A 16,904-nucleotide genomic window follows, 5' to 3' on the forward strand; every position below is an offset into this window, starting at 1 on the left:
AACAGGATTTCGGACTATGATACTGCTCGCATGACAGTGAGAAACTGCCATAAATACATCGGCCAACCCTGATGCCTCTTTAACACCCTTCCTGCTGTTTACTGTGGATTAACACCAGTGGACCTGCATTGACAGCGTGGGAAAATTTCTGTCAGCTGACTACGCTGCGCTCTCTGTACTGTGAGAACTGCTGCAGGCCTCTCTGCTGTCACCACTGGCTTGTTTTATCTACGATTCAAAGCTCATCTGCTGAGGATTATACCGGGTGTCGAGCTGCTGCCTTTACACTGAAGCCTGATCTCCGCAGTGGGCCCAGTTCTGGGCCCGTGCCGGTAAGTCCCGCTAGTGCTCTGTCACTGATCACTTCTGTGGATCACGCAGCTAATACCACTCCAACGCTGTGTAAGTGCCCGTACCCTCTCTGCTGGCTTCTACGCTTAATCTATAAGCTACCATAAAACTGTGCACCTTTAGCCCGTGTACTGGCCTCCTCTCTCTATCCTTCTCCCCCAGGTACCACACACCACACACACACACAACATTACTCTGCTTACCTCTTCCTCCGGCTGTGTCAGCTGCTCCCGCTTCGCTGAGAGGATCACAGAACTGGAGGGACAAATATCCACCCTGTACCAGATCTGTGAAGCCGAGATGTTAATGGATACCATCACCTTCGGCCCTGCACAATCTGCCTCCCTCTGTGCTTCTGGCTTTGATGCAGCTCCTTCCGGTCCTGTTGCTGCTCCTGAGACCGCTGAAGCTTCTCCTCCTCCAGTGCTAGCTGCTGCCGCTGCTGACCCCCCTCCAGACACCGTTTCTGACAACTCCTGGATACGACAGGGGACCAAGCCCAGGGCCCTGACCAGTTCCACTCCATCAGACCCTGAGCCCTGGTGCCTGGTCCCTGCTCTCGGCAGGAGAGGGAGGCGCTCCTCCCACGTGCCTCATCACAACATCCGGCTGGAGAATAAGTTTGCACCCCTCACTTTCCCTCCTGTTGATGAGGGGCCCGAGCATCCTCCCCCTCCTTCTCCATCTCCGTCCCAGGGGTCTCACGGCTTACCGTCACCTCCGAGGCCCTCTATCGCCATACATGAGTGCTCTTCTCTCCGCAAGACTCTGCTCCATGCCACTGTTTACACCGGCACCGCAGCACGCTCCCGCCCCCCTCTCTGCCTGTCCCTCTCCAGCCACTTCATCGCCTCTGGTGAAGTCTCCTCCACCGACCGCTTCTCCCACCTCATCCAGCCATGAGACCCCACATTCAGCATCCCCTCGCCCCCTTTTTCCTCCGACTACTTTAATTATTGGGGACTCAATAACACGACACATCCGCTTTTTTAATGCCGTAACGCATTGTTTTCCTGGAGCCACAGTCCCAGTCATCCTGCAAAAACTCCCAGATCTGCTGAACACATTGCCGTCCTCCATCCACAGGATTATTGTTCACACTGGAATTAATGATTAGTCCCGTCAACATTCTGAGGTGACCAAATCACAGTTCAGACAACTCCTACAGTTCCTAACCAGCACCGGCAAATCCATCTTCATCAGTGGACCGCTCTCTCCTCATGGCTGTGGGATACAAAAGTTCAGCAGAGCCCTCCAGCTCCATACCTGGCTCCAGTCTATCTGCAGGGCACTCAGTGTAGGCTTCATAGGAAATTTCAACTTGTTCTGGAATCGCCAGTCCTTGTTAAAACCCGACGGTATCCATCCAAACAGACTCGGCAGCTCCATGGTCTACTCCCCCTACAGGCCCCTGCTGTCACTACACCCCTCTGCTGCTGCTTTCCCCATTGCGACCATTGTAACTGTCAGACCCTTCCGCCCTCAGTCCACTTTCAAAGCTGTAAATAAAAAAAAACCTCTTCTACATAAAACTGAGTGCCCCTGCCTCCTCATCTCACAAGCATGATAACACCAATGCCAATTTCGGACTGTTAAACATCCGCTCGCTCACGAGCAAGGGTCAGCTCATACAGGATCTCATCACAGACCATAAGCTTGATTTTCTCTGTTTAACGGAAACGTGGCAACTGCCTAATGATTTTACTCCACTTAATGAATCCACTCCCCCCGGATTTATTTATAGCTGTCGACCGCGTGACTCTGTTCTACCGTGAAAAGTGGAAAGTCCTGCCAGTTTCTACCCATGCCTACCACACATTTGAATCCATCACTTCACAGTTACCTGGCCCCATCCCCACCATCGTTGCCACCGTGTACCGTCCCCCTAAACCAAATAAGGAGTTTTTAAATGACTTTGCTCAATTCCTGATACATCTTTCCACACTCTCTCCAAACATATTACTGCTGGGTGACTTCAATATCCACACGGACAATATCAGCAATGCTCTCACCATAAATTTTACATCTTGCATTGACAGTTTTGGACTCCAGCAACTCATTAATTTCCCAACATATTCAAAAGGACATACTCTCGACTTAATATGCTGCTCTGGTCTCTCTCCTGTTAACTGTAAGGCAATTCCCCTCCCCTTTTCTGATCACATGTTAGTTTCCTTCAATGCCAACCTTGCACTTTCCAAAATCAATCTCCCAAGCACTATTTCTTTCCATAATATTAAGGACATTAATTTGGACATTCTTTCCTCTGGCATTAACTCCCTCCCCAACGTAGACAGCTTTTCCACCCCTGATGAACTGGTTCTCCATTACAACAACAGTCTTCATAATCTCCTGGACTATCTTGCCCTACTCAAAACCAGATCTGTCACTTTCACCCGCTCTTCACCATGGTTCACTCCCGCTCTCAGACAACTTAAATCCAAAGGACGCCGACTGGAACGCCTCTACAATAAGACTGGTCTCACTGTGCACAAGGAAATATATCACAACCACATTCTCCACTATAAGGACTGCATCTCACAGGCTAAATCCTCCTATTACTCCGGTTTAATCAACTCAAATGACGGTAACTCAAGGGCCCTGTTTTCACTCCTCAGCAACATTACTCAACTTCCGGACTCACTTCCTCCACAGATGTACTCTACTGCCTTTTGTAATATCCTTCTATCCTTTTTCACTGCTAAAATTCATAACATCCATCAGCAACTTGCTCCCAGCTCCTCTCACAATTCATCTTCCTTATTTCCATCTGTGTCCCCTTCCCAGATACTCTCAGCATTTGCTCTACCTTCCGTTTTCGAAACCAAAAATCCAAATCATCAACCTGCCAGTTAGATCCCCTTCCAACTGCTCTTGTTAAAGCAACCATTCCCTCTCTGGCCCCTCTCGTCACGCACATAATCCATTCTTCCCTCACCACTGGAATTGTTCCCTCACCCCTCAAAACAGCTGCTGTCACCCCAGTACTCAAGAAACCTGGTGCAGATCCTAATAACCACAATAACCTCCGTCCTATCTCCAATCTTCCATTTCTCTCAAAGATACTTGAAAAAAACTGTTGCCTCTCAGCTCCATTCCCACCTTTCCCGCAATAATCTTTTTGAACAATTCCAGTCCGGTTTCCGCCCTCTCCACAGTACTGAAACGGCACTTCTCAAAATCACCAACGATCTCCTCCTGGCAGCCGATTCCGGTCTCCTATCCATCCTCATCCTGCTTGACCTGAGTGCAGCCTTCGACACCATCTCACACACCACCCTCCTGGACAGACTCCTCTCTATTGGCATCAAACACACCCCCCTCAGCTGGTTCAAATCCTACCTCTCCGGCCGCTCTCAGTTCATCCAACTCAAATCATTCACATCACAACCACTCCTAGTCACCACAGGTGTGCCCCAGGGCTCTGTACTGGGGCCCCTGCTATTCATCATTTACTTACTCCCCCCGGCTACATCTTCCGGAAACATCATATCCACTTCCACTGCTACGCGGATGACACCCAGCTCCATATTTCCACCAAACCCAACTCCACCCTCCCACCTTCCTCCCTCACTGACTGCCTCCTTGAAATACAATCCTGGTTTTCATCCAACTTCCTCAAATTAAACGGTGACAAAACAGAAATTCTGCTCATTGGCACTAAAACCACCCTATCCAAATCCCCCAGTTTCACATTATCTATTGACAACTCTTCCATTTCTCTTCCCCACAGGTCAAGAGTCTGGGTGTCATCCTCGACAGCACACTTTCTTACACTTCTCATTTCAACCACATAAGCCGGTCAGCTTACTTCCATTTCCGCAACATCAACTGCCTCCACCCCTCTCTCACACCTCACACAGCTGCCATTCTGGTCCACAGTCTCGTCACCTCCCGGCTTGACTACTGCAACTCCCTCCTGTTCGGTCTTCCACAAAAAACTCTCCATAAACTACAACTGGTACAGAATTCAGCAGCTCGTATCATCACAAGGACCCCATCCACTCACTGCATCACAACCATCCTGCAGCAGCTCCACTGGCTCCCCATCACACACTGTATCCAATACAAGATTTTACTGCTCACCTTCGAGGCCATTCACAACCTCGCCCCTCCATACCTGTCTGACCTCCTCCACATTGCCACACCCGCACACACACTCATATCCTCTTCCTCCATCCACCTCTCCGTTCCCCCCGCCTGCCTGGCTATCATGGGGAGCACAGCATTCAGCCGCTCTACTCCCCAGCTCTGGAATTCACTCCCCCCTGACCTCCGCAACACCACATCTGTCAATCTGTTCAAATCCAAACTCAAAACACATCTGTTCAGACTTGCCCATTCCATCTGATCAAATGCACTATGTTCTTACACTGTCTTACTGTCTTCCCCTCTATTCTAATGTATTTGTATGATGTTTTGTATGCTGTGTTTCTTGTTTGATGTATGCTTTTTTATCTTTGCTGTAAGGCGACCTTGAGTGGCTTGAAAGGCGCCCTAACAAATAAAATGCATTATTATCCCTCTCTGGCCACCTGGATTATCTGCACAACCTGTATAGACAGTCCAGCCCAACACAGCCTGTCCCTCTGAGGAGCCAAGCCTGAAGAGGTTCACCCGATTCTGGCAACGTGCCTGTCGTACCCTCCTCCTGAGACAGAGGCCCCCAGAACTAAGGAATTGTCCAGGTCATTTACCATTTACTATCATACCAAGGTGCCATGCAGTGACCTGGGGCTACCAGGAAGACTGACAGCTGTGCCTGACTCCCTTTTTCCCTCAGGGGAGGGATGAGACGGAGGGGCTGAAAGTCATAAAGCAGCTTTCTTGGTCATGGAGCATGTGGAAACACATCCACCCCCAAGGGAGATTGTCTTGTGGTGCCGGGGAGAACCAGTGGGTGTTGTCAGCTGTAAGATTCATTTTTGCTTTCCCAAATTTGGTCCAGATCATCTTCACCACCTCAGGTTGAAGCCTCGATTGATCTGTTAGAGGTCCAGCCCTCAACATAAAGTTGACACCCTAGTTTTTCAGACCTGGAACGTTTGAGGCCTTTAGAGACAACAGGTGCTCTGAGGCCCATAACCACTGCCTCTGGAACCATCTTAAACAGGGCAGTAGACCAAACTCTGGTGACTGTGATCTCCCCTCCTCCAGATGTTGGAAGCATTTAGTGACCAATGAGATTGATCCGAAAAGCCCTTCTGTGATGATGGTGGACATAGGTGTTTCTAGCCCATTTTTGGGGGTGCTGAAGCACCCCTAAATTGAATCCCAGAAACCCTAAAATTTGAGAGATTTATTTTTATTTTTTTTTTTACTGTAAATCCTTTTTTAACAAGCTAGACAGAGGGGGTTAAATAAAAAGGGATGGTACAACCAAATAAGTTACTATAGCACCCTCTATTTTGGACTCTTTGGCTCTTCATGGTCAAGACGCAGACAATTTGTGAGCCAGAGCTGAATTTGAAAAAGTCTCAAGGATTTACTTAATCCTGTGAGGAAATAGGCATCAGCAGCAATTCCAATGGAACTTATGATTAAACCATGAAATTTCACTGTTTAAAATGTCGGTGTGACCAGGCCTTTAAAGTGTTGCAAGGAATGTGCATACAGACACTAGCGCATGTCTGTAGTACATTTGTGAATGTACAGTACGTGGGATGCATGCTCACCTTTTTCTTCTGGATGACTTTCAAAGACTGTGCCAGTTGAGAATAGTTTGGCACAGTGTCCACTGGCAACAGAAGCAGAAAATTACAAGTCATTGTGGAGAGGAGACTGCTTGGCTCAGCCGTAACAAATTATTTACACTGAGTATGTATTACATAGTACTTTTGCCATCATTCACAGTCTCCCTTTTATAAACAAATCCTTATTCGTTGGTAACTAGTAAAATAATATAATAAGGGATGTTGTATGCTGTAAAGCCCTCTGAGGAAAATTGTGATTTGTGATATTAGGCTTTATAAATGAAATTGAAATTGAATTGAATATTTGTTTTTTTTAACTTGGTGTTCCCAGTTGTTATTGCCTGACTTATCAAAGAAGTCAGAGGGAGCATGAAAGGCATACTAAAACTTACTCTGACTCCCCACAGCCACTGCAAAGGCAGAAATAAAGATTGATATTAATCTGCCCAGTCGATCGATGAGGGAGCAGTGCTGAGCTCCTCTTAGAATATCACAAGCTCGTTTACAACAGAGTGGGAGAGACAGAGAGAGGAAGAGGAAGAGGAAGAGGGGGCATGAGACAGATCATTTGGCATCTGTCCAAGGATGTTTATGTTAATTCAGAGTGGCCCATCGGTAGAGGGCTGCTGGTGACTGTATCGTTAATGAAATGGAAAAGAATGAAAGCTTTGTTAATTATCTGTAATCTTCTGAGGGTGATTTCTGTATAAAGAAGAGTAATCCTGTGCTTGTTCCATCAGTAGGAAGAATTTAAAAGGAATTTGCCTCAGTTATGCATGTGCCCGATGAAAAAGAGGTAAAGAAGCACATGTCTGTTGCCTTGCAGACACTGAGCTCAAATTCAATACCAGTGCCTCATGCATATAATGTCGGCAACACTGCAAATACCATTTGAGAACTACGATTTTGGAAACATCAGAAACATCAAAAAGCGAATGTTGAAGCTACAGTTGGAGGCCTGCCTGATCTCCCAGGGACTGACTTTAATCTTTACAGAGCCTGTTTATACCAAAGATGGCTTGAGCCAAAAAACATCCCTACAATACTTTATTCTTTGTGACGACCTGAGGCTTGTAAGTAGTTTTATGCTCCAATCGTTAAAATCTTAAATTTTTTTACAGGCTTACTATTGGCCATACATTAAAGATACGGTCTTGCGCTCTCAGAAGTACAACAAAATACACACATCAATGGGCAGGCAGGCTTGTGAGCACACACTTACACACTCACATACACAGAGAAACACATGACATACTTCTCAGCTTCTTTGACCGTAGGACAGCTGTACAAACAGATTATTGATTGTAAGAGAGGGTAGCAGAGATCTTAGAAACGTAGCTGAATTGTGCCTCTGATAATGGGATCTCTTCAAGTTCCACTCCTGTAGAATGGCCTCCAGCAGCGTTCTGCCCAGCTCCCATATGCTTTACTCTACTTTTATCTCTCCAAAATAATCCACTAGGCCTCCAGGAGAACTGAATAACAGTGCTGAGTTAGAGCTCCCAATCTTTCAGGAGTGGATATAAAGACTTGATGGGATAGTGCTGCAAGTCAAATGATACCGTGTGTATTTATATAATTTGTGGTCCTACTAGGAGCTGATGTGTGTTTGAGCCAGAATTGTCTGGGAGGGGCTAGTTAGTTATTTGTCTGGTGAATGTAATGAATGGACTTGTGCTTTTACAATACTTGTCACATTACCTATTCACATACTGCTGGCCGAGGCTATCATACTGCTACTTGCTTAAATTTTCACAAACAGTCACACACTGATGGCACAGCCATTGGGGGTACAGTATATTGCCCAAAAACATGCAGACTGGAGGTGCTGAAGATTGAACTGCTGCAGATTGAATTGCCAGTCAGTACATGACCTGCTTTAGCTTCTGGGCCACAGCAGTGGGGGGGTCACTGCTCCATTCAAAGGGGGGTAATGAACAATACTGTGAAAAGTGTACACGTGGTGAGTGCTAGAAAATAACACTGACATAATGCATGAATTGAAAGTAGACATAAGGCAGTAGACACAGCTCATTTCATTTTCAGTTACAAAAGTGCACTCAGCTGAGTGCAGATCTCTGTCATGCAGCCCCAAAGCTGATAGCAGCCACAAATCTTTTAATTCCAGCAGTCGCACCACAGTGTGTTTCAGAAGTGTCCCAGAAGCTAATAAAAACATATGCCACATATTTTTTTAAGGAGCCACAGTGCGTTGCACACAGCAGACCAATTTCTCCTGCTAACAGGTATAACAAGTGAAATATAGATACAATGTAGCATTATTATGAAGATGAATGTATTCTAAAACAAATGCAGCCACTTCAAATTTCCCACGCCATCCAAAAGCCTTACGGATGCCTGCCAACTTACAGCCAAATACCATTCCCCTCAACCTTTCTGGGGGTATGCCTAGATTACACTGTAACACGCCCATTTATTCAATTACAAGGTGTCACCATGAGATGGTGCTTCCCTCACAGAAACGCAAAAACTAACAAAGGTTTAGAGGGGCTTGTACCTTACCTAGTAGTATTTCAATTCTATGCTACATTATTAATCTACTCCACTGTCTCAGATGTGAATATTACACTTTAATTGCACTACTTTTATTTTAAAGATTTAGTTTGGCCTATTAGTTACAGTACTTTTGTACGACAATATAAATTTGAGAGGCTGGCCAAGGCCCCAAGAGCTCGACAAAAAGCCTTCCAGACTTGGGAGGCGAACTGGGGACACCGGTCTGAAACAATGTCCTGGGGAATTCCATGGAGGCGGAACACATGGAGCACAAGAAAGTTTGCAGTTTCTAAGGCTGAGGGAAGTTTAGGCAGAGGTACAAAATGGACTGACTTGGAAAAACGATCAACAATGGTAAGTATAACTGTATTACAGTCTGACGGGGGTAAACCAGTAACGAAGTCTACAGCAACATGTGACCAGGGTCAGTGAGGTATGGGTAAGGGACGGAGGAGGCCAGCTGGAGTATGGTGAGATGACTTGCTGTGGGCACAGACGGAGCAAGTTGAGACGAACTCTCTGGTGTCTGCCACTAGAATTTCTGCTGGAGCAGAGCCAAGGTCCTATGGTAACCAGGACGGCAGGTCAACTTGGACGAATGACACCACTGGAGCACAGGTGACCTCACTGGGGGCGGAACAAAAAGCCGATCTCTTGGGCAGTGCTCAGGAAGTGGATGTCCCTGGAGGGCATCATGGACCACCTGCTCAATCTCCCACCTGGTTGCTCCGACCACGCAGGAGGATGGGACAATAGTCTCCACAGGGGCCTCCTCAAATGGGGATGAAAACTGGTGGGACAAGGCGTCAGGCTTGGTGTTCTGGGAACCAGGGCGGTAGGTAAGGGTGAAGTTGAATCTCCCCAGGAAGAGTGCCCACCGAGCCTGACGTGGGTTCAACCTACGAGCAGAGCGTAAATAGGCAAGGTTTTTATGATCAGTCCACACAATGAACGGGTGTACAGCACCTTCAAGCCAGTGTCTGCACTTCTACAGGGCCAACACGGCTGCAAGCAGCTCCTGGTTCCCTACGTCGTAATTCTTCTCAGCTGGAGAGAGGCGTCAAGAGAAGAAGGTGAAGGGGTGGAGCTTGTGGTCAACAGGCGATCGCTGGGAGAGTATATGGCACCCACTCCGGAGTCTGAGGCGTCAACCTCCACAATGAACTGCAGTTCTGGATCAGGGTGCACTAGAACAGGAGCGCTGGAAAACATTTTCTTAAGGTTATCAAATGCGGCTTGGGCCGCTGGAGACCACACAAAAGCTTTTTTTACTGAGGTCAACTGAGTGAGTGGAGCTGCCAGCCTACTATAGTTCTTAATAAACCGTCTGTAGCAGTTGGCAAACCCCAAAAACCTCTGAAGGTGCTTGCAAGTGGCGGGAACTGGCCACTCCACGCCTTGATTTTGGTCAGATCTGGTTTAATTTGGCCTTGTTCAATGATAAACCCCAGGAAAGAAACTGTTGACACACTGAACTCACATTTCTCTGCTTTAACATAGAGCTTATTTTCCAGCAACCTCTGCAACACAGTTCTGACATGTAACACATGTTCGTCCACACTCTTGGAGAAGATCAGAATATCATCAAGATAAACAAAAACAAATCGATTTAACATGTCTTGGAGTACATCATTAATTAAGGCCTGGAAAACTGCAGGTGCATTAGTTGGCCCAAAAGGCATTACCTGACACTCAAAGTGACCAAGGTGAGTATTAAATGCAGTCTTCCACTCGTCCCCCTCCCTAATTCTCACCAAGTGATATGCGTTCCTCAAGTCCAGTTTGGTGAAAATTACAGAGTCATGAAAGGGGCCGAATGCTGAGTCAATGAGAGGAAGGGGATACTTGTTTTTAACTGTAATGTCATTGAAGCCTGTATAGTCTATACAAGGGTTTCTTCTCAACAAAGAAGAATCCAGCCCCCAGAGGAGATGATGAGGGATGAATTAGGCTGGTTGACAGCGAGTCCTGGATGTATGTCTCCATGGCTTCCTTCTCGGGCTTGGAGAGGTTATACAGCTTCTTAGTAGGGAGAGGAGAACCAGGGAGCAGGTCAATGGCACAATCATAAGGTCTGTGTGGAGGTAATGTGAGTGCTCTGTCCTTACTGAAAATGTGCTTTAGGTCATGATACTCACTGGGGACAGCTGATAAATCAGTCTCCTCAGGGTGGCTCGGGGAGATGGAAACGCTGGTGGGTATGGCTGACTTTGCATGACAAAAACCACTCCAGTTAGCTATGGAAGCAGTGGACCAGTCAATTAGTGGGTTATGAGTCTTGAGCCAAGGTAGCCCTAATATAACAGGTGACATGGGTGATGACATGTGACATACAGTTCTATTTTCTCATGATGATTACCAGAGAGAGTCAGTGAGATGGGTTCAGTTTGGTGGGTAACTCTGGCTAACTGCCTGCTATCAAGTGCTAGAACATCCTTGGGTTCAGGAAGCGGTACAATGGGAATATTAGCCTGGCTAACGAGTTCATAATCAATGAAACTATCATCAGCCCCTGAGTCTACCAAAACTTGAATGGGTAAGGTGTCATGTGACCAGCGTAGCATACCTTGGACGTGGATGCGTTTGGAGGGGGTTGGGGTAGAGGAAGTGTGGCTCACCAGTGCCCCCATGTTGGCTGATGAGCCTGCCCTTTAGGCAGAACCGGACACTTGGCCAGGGGATGGCCTTCCTGGCCACAGTAGAAGCACAAACCAAGGCGGAAACGACGTTGCCTCTCAGCTGGAGTCAATCTGGCTCAACCCAGCTGCATGGGCTCCTCAACGTTGGGAGATGGTTGTGCGGTATCCTCAGGGGGACCGTGGGAGACTCTCAGGGAGGTTGAGGGCAGTGAGCAGGAAAGCTGCTTTTGAGGACTAGCAGCGGGGGAGAAGAAACTGGCCCTCTGCCTCTCTGCCTTCTCCCTACGTCTTTCCCTGAGTTTATTATCTAGTTGAGTAGCCAGCTGAATAAGCTCCTCCAATGACTTAGTTTCATCCCTGGCAGCTAGCTCGTCGTTTATCTCTTCAGACAACCCCTTTAAGAACACTCCCTGAAAAGCTGCCTGATCCCACCCACACTCTGCAGCTAAAATATGGAAATCAAGTACATACTGGGAAACTGAGTTCCTTCCCTGGCTCAGTGACAATAACCGTCTGACTGCTTCTTTACCCTTAACGGGGTGATCAAAAACCCTACGCATCTCAGAAGTGAAGGCTTGGAAATCTGAACACAAGGAAGGGTTATGGTGGGAGATGGCTAACGCCCAGGTGGAGGCTTTATCAGCACACAGACTCATGATAAAAGCTATTTTAGATTGATCTGTGGAATATGTAGCTGGCTGCTGACTGAAGACAAGTGAGCATTGGTGTAGGAACTGAGAGCATGATCCTAGGTCACTAGTATACCTGGCAGGGATTGGGATGAAGGGCTCATGGGGCATGGGAGATGGAAGAACAGGTGGTGCTGGTGGAGGTGGAGGACTGCCGGCGGTCGTGATGCTGGTGAGTTGGGTTGCCACATGGTCCAGCCGTCCATCAAGCTGCGTCACATTGGAGGTGAGCTGTTGGAGAGCCTCCATGACTCTCCTGAGTGCGGCCTCATGTTGACAGAGGACAGAACCTGTTTCAGCTGCTCAGTCTCTGCAGGGTCCATGTTGGCCAGATAATTCTGTTAAGGGCTGTAGTCTGGACCAACAATAGCAGGAGACTGAAAGTAGTTTCAAAAACTTTAATAGCTCCAAAAACCAGGAAAATGCAAAAAGTCAAAAACACACAAAAGGAGGAATAACCCAGGTGGTGGTGGCAGGAGGCAGGCAAAAACAGTGAGGCACACTCTAGATGGGAGCAGAAAAAACATGCGTGTTAGTCTAGCACAGCTCAAGCAAGGACTCACCAACAGAAGACAAAAAATGACTCTAGAAGAAGAACTGAACATTAGCTCTACCGAACAGGACAGAATTATCTGGCAGAGTGGTGAAGTCAAGACCAGGCTTATGTAGAGGTTGGTGATTAGTTGGTGATGCCAGACAGATGTGCTTCATCTGAGTCTGAAGAGATTGGCCAGCCACGCCTCCTGCCACACACACGCAACTGAAAACACAGAGGGGAGGAGGAGAGCAGAGGAGCCAAAAACCCAGACAGTTGGACTTGGTGGAGAAGAATGTGTTGGTTATCCAGAGGTCATGGTCATGAAAGTCTGTATGTACAGGCGTTCTGTGTCAGGGATCTAACTGACAGTGGTCTGAGGCTTTTCATAAAACTCATCCATAGATGTTCTGTTCACAGGGCCTGAAGAGGTTGACAGGCAGAGAGAGAGGATTGAGGTTGTATCTTGAGATGGTGTTTCAACTGAAAACAGTAGGGAGATTTTTGCCTCAAATCCAATGCCATGCAGTCCATATTCCTTTGTTTCCTTTCCCTGCCAGAAAAATGTCTAGTCCTTTTTTCTGAGGCTGCCAGTGTATGGGAGTCTGGTCTCCTGCAGTGCAGCAACATCAGTGCTGAGCCTCTTAAGCTCCTGGTTGATCATGGCCATTCTCCTGGCATTCTCAACATATTGTTGATCATTTGAGAGGCTAGGGCACAATTTTCTGATGATCCAGCTTGCTAGCCACAAGATTGGTAGTTTTCTTTTTGTTCTTTCATTGCCATGTGTAGATTTGTATAGTCTGCTCTTCAGTCTTTCCATTTAACTCCAAGCATCCATTGATGCAGGGAGATTGTGACGTGTTAGCACCTGAATGGCTGGGGACTCCGATAGCTGGCCGATGGCCTTTTATTGTGGCCAGCCTAAGGAACACCTGTGCAATATTCATGCTGTCTAATCAGCATCTTGATATGCCACACTTGTGAGGCAAAGGAGAAGTGCTCGCTAACACAGATTTTAGACAGATTTGTGAACAATATTTGTGAGAAATGGTCTTTTGTGTGTATAGAAAATGTTTTAGATCTTTGCGTTCAGCTCATGAAAAATGGGAGCAAAAACAAAAGTGTTGCGTTTATATTTTTGTTCAGTGCATATATGTATAGCACATTATTTACCAAACAGTGCATAGAGACATCCAGCATGATGTGTTTTAATATGATTTTCCTGGATACAGCAGAGGTAGCATGCTAAGTTAATTGAATCCGGCCATAATCTGTGCCTTTCTCCTGTTCCATTTTCCCCCATTCCCACAGTCTCTAGACAGTTCCGTGCTGAGGCCCAGTGGGGAGCTTTAAATTTAAGTGGTGCTAAATATTTACAAGGGAAAAGGGTATTAATTCATATTTTACTGAAAAAGTCTGCTCCTAGTCCTGGCTCCAGGATGGTACTAAGAAAAGAGAGATAGAATGAGGAAGAAACAGGATGAATGAGCATGCAGGATTCAACGTTTTAGTTTGTTTGAGAGGGTGGACAAAATTTGCACTGAGTATGAATCACAGTGGGTGTAGTGCTGTCTCAGTGCTATGATGCACTCTAAATCCTGACTGAAATTCCTCAAATAAATTATTATCATGGAGAAAATCACACAGCTGGTCTGCGACTACTTTCTCAAGGATCTTTCACATAAAGGGAAGATTAGATATTGGTCTATAGTTGGCTAACACCTCTGGATCCAGGGTGGGCTTTTTTAGTAGAGGTTTAATTACAGCTACCTTAAAAGACTGTGGTACATAGCCTGTTAATAAGGATATATTGATCATATCTAATATATGAGTGTTAACTAAAGGAAAGACCTCCTTAAGTAGCCTAGTTGGGATGGGGTCTAAGAGACACGTTAATGATTTAGATGAAGAAATCACTGCTGTCAGTTCTTGAAGAGAAATTGGGGAGAAGCAATCTAAATATATATTAGGTCTTACAGCTGTGTTTGAGGTTAGATAGGTACTATCTGAGGACAGGAGGTCATGAATTTTGCCTCTAATAGTTAGAATTTTGTCATTAGAAAAGCTCATAAAATCATTACTGCTAAGGGCTAAAGGAATACAAGGCTCAATAGAGCTTTGACTCTCAGTCAGCCTGGCTACAGTGCTGAAAAGAAACCTGGGGTTGTTCTTGTTTTCTTCTATTAATGCTGAGTAATAGTTTGCTCTGGCATTGCGGAGGCCCCTCTTATAAGTTTTGAGACTGTCTGTCCAGATTAAACGAGATTCTTCCAGTTTGGTCAATCGCCAATTCCTTTCAAATTTTCGCGATATTTGTTTTAACTTACGGGTTTGAGAGTTATACCAAGGAGCCAACTTTCTTTGCTTTTTTAACTTCTTTTTAAGAGGAGCTACAGAGTCAAGTGTTGTTCGCAGCGAGCCTACGGTGCTATCGACAAAATGATCAAAGTCGGTACAGGAAACCTCTGTTACTAAGGGACTTGGTATTGAATTTAACGACGGAGTAATCTTTTCCTTAAATTTTGAAGCAGCACTATCTGATAAACATCTAGTATAGTAACTGTTGCTGAGTGGCATGTAATCGGGTAAAAAGAAATCAAAAGTAATCAGATAATGATCCGATAGCGAGGGATTCTGTGGAAAGACTTTTAGGTTATCAATTTCAATTCCATACGTCAGAACTAGATCGAGGGTATGGTTAAAACAATGAGTGGGTTCATGTACACCCTGACTGAAGCCAATGGAGTCTAATAATGAGATAAACGCGGTAGCCAGGGAGTCATTATCAACGTCGACATGAATGTTAAAATCACCTACAATAATAACTTTATCTGATTTAAGAACTAAACTGGATAAAAACTCTGAGAATTCAGATACAAATTCAGAATACGGGCCAGGAGCACGGTACACTATAACAAATAAAAGTGGCTGCGAGGTTTTCCAGGTCGGATGTAAAAGACTAAGAACGAGGCTTTCAAATGAATTATAATCTAGTTTAGGTTTAGGGCTGATTAACAGACTAGAGTTAAAAATGGCTGCAACTCCCCCTCCTCGGGCCGCTGCCTCGAGGAATGTGGGTATTATTATGACTGGGAGGAGCGGATTCATTGAGACTGACATATTCATCTTGACACAGCCAGGTTTCTGTGAGACTGAGTAAATCAATATGATTATCTGATATTAATTCGTTTACTAACACTGCTTTAGACGATAGAGACCTGATATTTAACAGTCCGCATTTAATTCTCCTGTTTTGTCTTTCTGTCACAGAAGAGGTTTTAATTTTTATGAGGTTGTTATGCACAACTCCTCTTTGTTTAATTTTAGATTTAAATAATTTAGGTGGTCGGGGGACAGACACCGTTTGTATAAAACTATGAAAACTATGGCTGGGTAACTGAACTAGAAGCTCAGAGAGGCGTATAGGACTGCGTCTCCAAGTCCTGGTCTCAACTCTGGGTTGTCAGGGTTTTGATTTACTAATAAAGTTTGCCAGGTTCCTAGAAATGAGAACAGCTCATCCAAAGTGGGATGAATGCCGTCTCTCCTAATAAGACCAGGTTTTCCCCAGAAAGTTTGCCAATAATTAACGAAACCCACATCGTTTGCTGGACACCACCTGGACAGCCAGCGATTAAATGATGACATGCGGCTAAACATGTCATCACTGGTCAGATTTGGGAGGGGTGCAGAGAAAACTACGGAGTCCGACATCGTTTTTGCATATTCACACACCAAGGCAATATTAATTTTAGTGACCTCCGATTGGCGTAACCGGGTGTCATTGCCGCCGACGTGAATAACAATCTTACTGAATCTACGTTTAGCTTTAGCCAGCAGTTTTAAATTTGACTCAATGTCGCCCGCTCTGGCTCCAGGGATACATTTGACTATGGCCGCTGGTGTTGCTAACTTCACGTTCCTCAGAATAGAGCTGCCAATAACCAGAGTTTTATCCTCAGCGGGTGTGTCGCTGAGTGGGGAAAAGCGGTTGGAAACGTGAACAGGCTGGTGGTGAGCCGTGGGACACAACTCACTTACCGCAATACGTCAGCACGTCAGGTCAGTTGTTAATCTCGACTGTATGGGGGATGGATTTTTATGCAACCCACACGTTTACAATTTATTAAGGCTTGAAGTTAGGCATACATAAGGGTGGGCTGCTCTGAGTGACAGGCTGTCTGCGAGCCAGATCAGATCCACCCCTCTCATAGCACTGAGACAGCACTAGTTAAAATTACAAATGACCTTCTGATTGCTTCAGACAAAGGACTTGTCTCTGTACTTGTTTTATTAGATCTTAGTGTGGCGTTTGACACAATTGACCATCAAATTCTACTGCAGAGACTGGATCACTTAATTGGCCTAAAAGGTGTTGCACTAAGCTGGTTTAAATCTTATTTATCTGATCGTTTTCAGTTTGTTGACGTTCATAATGAATCATCCTTATGTACCAAAGTTTGTTTTGGAGTTCCGC

Source organism: Epinephelus lanceolatus, chromosome 3 (genome assembly GCF_041903045.1).
Source record: "Epinephelus lanceolatus isolate andai-2023 chromosome 3, ASM4190304v1, whole genome shotgun sequence".
In the NCBI taxonomy this organism is placed as follows: domain Eukaryota; kingdom Metazoa; phylum Chordata; class Actinopteri; order Perciformes; family Serranidae; genus Epinephelus; species Epinephelus lanceolatus.